Source organism: Petaurus breviceps, unplaced genomic scaffold (assembly GCF_028583685.1).
Source record: "Petaurus breviceps papuanus isolate PSGF00001 unplaced genomic scaffold, PetGlider_PUasm1.0 90822, whole genome shotgun sequence".
Classification (NCBI taxonomy): Eukaryota; Metazoa; Chordata; class Mammalia; order Diprotodontia; family Petauridae; genus Petaurus; species Petaurus breviceps.
Window position 1 is genome coordinate 19350160 of NW_027187351.1, and position 7232 is coordinate 19357391.

Consider the following 7232-nt stretch of genomic DNA (forward strand, 5'->3'; position numbering starts at 1 on the left):
TAGATTCAGGAAATACAATCAGCATATTTTCTGTTTTATATTCCACAATCATAATCTCTCTCTTTTGCATTGAAAGGTGGTTTATATATCTTCTTAGCTTTTCTTTGTGGTTAAGCTTAATAATGATAATTATATTCCTTTTATTATCCTGGTTCTGTCTTTTTGTACTTCAAAATTAAGCCTTTACTATTGTCTCATCCTGAAATTTCCCTCAATGTCTGGGGCCCCCTTTCCCTGGCACATCCCACCACCCTTGTCATCTTGCCTACCATGGAATATTACTCAACAAGTCCTCCTGTCCCTTTGCTCACATTGGTGAGTTTCTTTTGGAGCCTTCATTTGTTAAGCCTAATCTGATTTCATGTCCCTCTTGATCCTTTTCCTGTCTTTCTGGACTTCAAATCATGTTTCTCATAGGGACTGCCTTTCTTTTGCTTGTAGAATGTATGCCAAGAAATTTGTTTGGTAAGCAGAAATTATTAAACACTTTAATAAATGCTTGTTTCTTTCCTTCTTACTTCCTTAATCAGTATATATCTATTTCTAAGATCATGAGAATATATGTGTCTACTGTTTCTTTGCTTTTTTGTTGGGTTGGGTGGTTTGGAAAACAATGTTCTAAATAAAAATCTACATACTTCTCTTTCTCATGCATATTTTGTATTCCACTTTGCATCATGGATATTTGTGAATATTTCCAATCTCTACTATTAGGCATTAATTATTTGAGGGTTAGGACCTTGATTCTTGCACTTTGTCTTTTGCACACAATGCATAGTTAACATTTATCAAAAAAAAGAAAGAGTCAGTTTAATGTTTATCAAAGATTAAGGTCCTACACCAACCACCCAGTTAGGTTGTATCAGCACTGACCCTTCTGTTCTCTCCCTAACAGTTTAAGACTCTGATGTTTCATTCTTTCTTCAAACATTGTTAATAGCAACCCAAAATAATTTTATGGAGTCTGACAAAACAGTTTTTTTAAATACCGTTTTAATATACTGAAAGACCCACATAATGAAGTCTGTTAAAGAAACCATTCGTCTCATAATTGACTAATTTCCTGATTATTAATGGATATTTGCCAGTTGATGGACATTAGGTTTGTCACACACATATTTTTTTCAATAAGAATCTTTCCATAGCATTCAGGAAAAGGAAAAGTAATTTGTCAGATATATTGCAGAAATATCAGGGAGCTAAAATTGAGAGAGGTTAACCTTAATGAAGTAGTTTAGTTGTTGGTGTGGAATTAGAACCCTAGTGTAGTTGTAATCTTTTGTATTCATCACAGCCCATGACAAATTATTAATTTCCAAATAGGAAGATGAATCCACTGATAAACTGTCAGCAGGACACAAGCCTGCTTTCCTTTTAAAGGAAAGTGGCAACGGGATCAAATGAATTGTAAACATTTATTTATTTATTTGTCTATCTATTATCTATCTATCTATCTATCTATCTATCTATCTATCTATCTATCTATCTATCTATCTATTTATTTTTAACCTGGACACCAGAGACTAGCATGACAGGAGGCAGGGACTAAGTACAACCTACCAGGGCACAATATATATTTGTGTACTTTAGGGTTTCTGTTGTTCTTTTTGTATTCCCCTCTACAATTGTCTGGAATAACTTCTGTCTGGCTTTGTTTTGTTTTGTTTTTGAGATTATTTTCTTCTTAGACAGGCCATCTCTGTTATAGGGATAACCATTTCTGTCTTCTCCCCTGATGCTATCCCTTTACTGAAGCATCCAAAATCTGAAGTCATCCAAGCTAGGAACTCTCAGCTTCCTGGCTAATTGTATGTGACACAGGGATGGAGGTCGTGGGAAATTAATAAGATGCAACTATATTAGACTTATCCCTCCCTGTGACACATGACCAGGGTTAGATCAGGTAGCTGTCTCTTAAATGTATCATTGTTCCCCTTCCTCCTTTTGCTAGCCCTAGGCCTAAAAATCAATGCATCCAAAATTAAAATACTGTTTACCAAGTTCCCTCCAGAGATCTTTCTTCTCAGGGGACAGTAAGCATTCCTCATTTCCACCCACACCCCAGGCATGCACAGTTCCTTCCATACCTTGTCGTGGGTGGTATATTTTTGTCCTTCTATTGAGGTGGCAACAGCTAATGCTTTACTTACTCTGCAAAATCATTCTGGAAGTCGCCCTGAAATCTTACATGGACACATTTATTACCTTTGTCCTCTTACAAATAGTACCTTTCCAATTTGGGACCATAGTTAAATCAGTAAGGAGAAGGTTAGAGGAAAGATTGTGACAATATGCTTCCCATGATTATCTTTCACTTTCCAAACAAAATATTTCACTCTTTAACCACCCCTTCCCTGTTTTTATTTTTTTTTTTACTTTCAATTTGAATGTAAACTCCTTGAGGACAATCCACAATAAAATCATATGCCTTTGAGTGTTACTGATTTGTTTGATTCTTCTGTGCAAATATCTAAGTACAGTACTTAAAACAAAACTATAGCAGAATGGAAACTCAAACACCCAACTCTGTACCCCTTTTCAAAGATAATCAGCTCATGTACAAACTGTATCCTTGAATTTTTCATTACTTATAGGTCCCAACCCCCTTATTATAAAGATGAGGAAACTGAGGCCTAGAGAGGTTAAGTAACTTAATCACATTCAAATGAGTAATGAGTGGTAAAATCAAGATTTGAACACATTTTATATGACTGAATTCAGAACTATTTCTGCTACATACACTTCCATTATTATAGAATTACCCTTCAAATTTATTATTTTATTACTTAAAAGGTAATATGTAGAGGAACAAAAAAAGGCCAAATAATAAAATTGAAATTTTACACACCCATTATTTCTTCATTGAAAGAAAATCTTAATGAAGAAACTCTCCCTCTAATAAAACTTATCAATACCTCTTCTGAAACTCCTGTTGCCAGCAGTAATGAGACAAGGTATCTTCCCCAGAGTCACAAAATTGATATATATATGACAAAAGCATGACTTGAATTCAGTTCCTCCTAACTCTGAGACTGGTTCTTTATTACAGCAAGATATCTCTGTAATTTAGAGCTGCATGTCACTAGAGGAGTTGTTTACCTTCGTGATTCTCTAAAAATAATGAGGAAAAAAAAGAAAAAAAAGAAAAGAAACTCTGCTACAACAAATTGAACTGGAGAGAAGGAATGACCATGCAAGAACAGGGGAAAAGACAAGATGTGACTAGGAAATGAGATTTGTCACAGAGTAAATTTCTTTCTGGGAAATACAATGTGGCAGAACCAGCATGTGAAGGAGATACCAGAAAGGAGACAGACACGACCCATCCCAGAGCCACACAAGTGTAACCCATAAAATGCATGGGGATTTCCCAAAACTCAAAATAGGGAAGTGAGTCATAACAAGTGAGTCACATACACCTTCTGACTTGACCTTGAATGCATAAACACATGTTAGCAAACATTCAGAACAATTCCCATTCTCTTTCTTTCTACTCTATAGCAAACAGTATATATTTACGGTAAAATCAGGAAATATGAGAGAATGACACTTAAATCTTCACTGAAGACAAGAAGACATCTGAAACAGTATGAGAGATTGTCTAGAATGGGGATTTATCACAAAAGGCATCTGGATCGGAGCTCTAGGAAATATCTTCACCTTCCATCAAAGGTCATATGAGGGAAGAGCTGAAATAGGTGTTAAGTCTCTGAAGTCATTGTACACACTCAGCTCCTTGTAAAAGTCTTGATTTAAGCAGTGAGGTTAGAAGTCCATGTTTAGTGCCTCACAAACAATAAACACTCATTTCCTTCAAGGCTATATCAGATGAGATAATCTGTAAAGCACTTTGTAAATTTAAACAAACTCATTAATAAATGTGTCTGTTATACAGGTGGTATATTTCGAAATAGACCTTAGACCTTTGTCATTAAGTCACAGAAATGTTGCAGCTGCCAAGGTTGTAGGAAGTTCCCACATTAGGAATTCTGACACTGTTAAAATCAATTAAACAAAATCTTTTGTACAAATATGTATTCCTCCAAATTGACCTCAAAGTTAGCACTACTTTCCTTTAAAATGAATTATATTTGCTAACAAGCAGACACTAACTAGCTATGTGACCCTTGGCAAGTCATTTAACCTTTGATTTTCTTTGATTTCATCATCTGTAAAATGGAGTTAGACTTTCATGGGCTCTAAGGTCTCTTCTACTTCTAGATGTATGATACTTGTTATATAATTTTAAAAAACAGAAAGCATCTTAAAATATATTTGGTACATGTTCTGGCATTTCTTTTTTTAAGATGGGGATTCAATGGAAGTATTTTATGAGGCAATGGTAATTCTGTTGCCTGGTCACATGAATTATATAAGAAAGGGTATTGCTGAGTTCAATAAATAACAATATAAAAAATTCTTTGGTGGGTGATTCTGCTAAAGTGATTTCCTCAAAGTAGTTGATCTGTGTAACTCCAGATTTATTTAATCTCAATCTTTGTTTCTGTTCTGCTGATTAGCTATAAATCTGTGATTCCATTTCCCAGGTTTAACTTCACACAATATACAGAGTCTTCAAAGTCTTTAAATACAACCCTGCTGTTTTGTTACAGTTTCTGAGTTCTAAAAAATAATGTAAGATTAAGGTTTTTTTTTTTATTAGTTGACAAAAGTTCTTTTAAACTTCTAAGTCAGTCCCATGTTCTTATTGGAAATATGTTATGGTGGGTCATCTGCTTTCCTGCAGGGTCCCAATGGGACCTTGAAAAGGGGAGAGTTATCTAGATTAAGGATATACAGGCTAAAAAAGAATTGATTTTAAAGAATTCCTAAAATTTTGATGGCATATTAAAAGGCAGCTGATGACCAGTATTCTTTATTTCACTGATTCATTCACCAAATGTCAAAGAATTCTAGAGACTGAGGGATATAAAAATAGATATAAATCTAAGTCATTACTATAAGCATTTTTTGTTCTAGTTAAGGAGATAGGGAAAAGGACTAGACCAGTTGTGTAATTGATATAGAGCAGTTTAATAGAAGAAAGCTCTTTGCTCTGATGCAGGTTGCTAAACTCTCTTTAAATTGCAGCATTGCAGAGTGACCTTGGGGTTCTCAGAGGTTAAGTGACTTGCTCTAGGTGAAGTAACCATTATGTGTCAGAAGTGGGAATTGAATCTACATTTTCCTAGTTTCATGAATAGCTATCCACAATGCTCCTTTTCCTTAGGGAGTTAGGGAAATTGTACAAACAATTCAATTTAATTCAGTTTGGTTATTTCAGCAAAGGCTTTTTTAAGTCCCAACTAAAAGAAAAGGAAAGAACAGGATTAATTCTGGGAATAGTAAGATAAATACAAGATAAATCTTACTCTTAAAGAACCTAGAGAGTAATGATAAGAATGACATAAACACAAATAAATGATAGAATGGAACAGAAGAGTGCCAGGAAAAGTGCTAAGAGAATTCAAAGTAGGCAAACTCATTTTCACTTGGAAAAATCTCAGGAAAAGCTTTACAGGGGAGCTGTAACATGAATTAGATGTTATAGGGAGAAAGGAAATTCATAACAAGGGATGGGGATTGGAGTTCGTCCATTTCAGTGAAAGACAATTGTATTGGTAAAAGCACAGAGGCCAGAGCAGGAAGGTCAAAAATAGGAGATAGAGAGGAGTGTAGTTTTACAGGAGTATAGAATATTAAAGGAATGTACTATTAAGTAAGACAGGAATGACAGAATAAAAGCTAATTGTAGAGGGCCTTGAATACAAGAATCAGAATTTTATATTTCATTCTCTTCATCTGCACGCACACACATATATACACATGTGTATACGTACATACATGTGTGTATATTAATTGAAGGAGATCTAATCAGATCAGTCCATTAGCAAGATTAATGGGGTAATAAAAGCTAATAATAATTACAAACATTTATATAGAGCTTTAAATTCACTTTTTATATATTTGTCTCTGAATAAAATAATTATATGGAATGAATAATAATTAGGATTTATATATCACAGGTAAATAAATTGAGGATAAGGGAGATTAAGAGATTCATGTGGTGTCACACAAGTAACGTGCACATGAGAAAGATTCTGAATTTAGGTCCCCCAGCTACCGAATATTATTATCCCTCCACAATTCTACTTAGCTCAGAAAAAAATGAAGGTAAGATCAAGGTTAGGGATGGGAAGGAAGGGATAAACTGGAAAAAGAAATAAAAACAATTAAGAATATATTGCAAGTGGAGCAACTAAGTAATGCAGTGAATAGAGTATTGCCCCTGGAGTCAGGAGGACCTGAATTCAAATATAGCCTCAGACCTTTGACACTTAGCTGTGTGACCTTGGGCAAGTCACTTAATACCAATTACCTTGCCTTATCCCCTCCAAACAAACAAAAAAACGAACAAAGACAATATGTTACAATTGAGGTGGTTCAAGATGGCAGAGTAAAAGTAGAGATTCTCCTGAACTCTTTCCCAAACATCTGAAAAATACATTTAAATAATGATTCCAAATTCTAGAATAGCAAAACCCACAAAAAGAAGAAAACAATTTTTTGAGCCAAAGACAAATTAGAAGTTCTGCAGGAAAAGGTCTGTTTCATATGGTAGAGAGTCTAGCACAGGCTGCACCAGAGCAGATTGGGCCCCAGTAAACCAGAAGCCTACTTTAGGAGTCATTGAATCAAAAGTAGAAGCTGCTGCTTCTGGTGCTCTCAGCCCACAAATGGTAAGGTGGTTGAAAAACTGGTCAGAAGGAGTTTGCAGGGGACTCTTTTCTAGCACTGAGGTAGGACTCTGTTGCTTTGCCCATACTCAAAATTGGGTGGCATACCTGGGGGACAGTCTCAGGGCAAGGAGGAACACTAGTACACCAAAGTTTGGGGCAGTAGTGGAATAAGACCATTTGTCATAATTCTAGGGTAGAAAAGAAGGTTTATCTGTTGGTGGAATTGTGAACTGATTAAACCACTCTGGAAAGCAATTAGGAACTATGCTCAAAGGGCATTTGACCCAGCAATACCACTACTAGATCTGTGTCCCAAAGGAGATTTAAAAAAAAAAGGACCTATAAGTACAAAAATACTTATAGCAGTTCTTTTCTAGTGGCAAAGACTTGGAAATTGAAGGGATGCCCATCAATTGGGGTATTGTACTATGTGATTATGATGATTACTATTGTTCTGTGAGAAATTATAAGCAGGATACTATCAGAAAAACC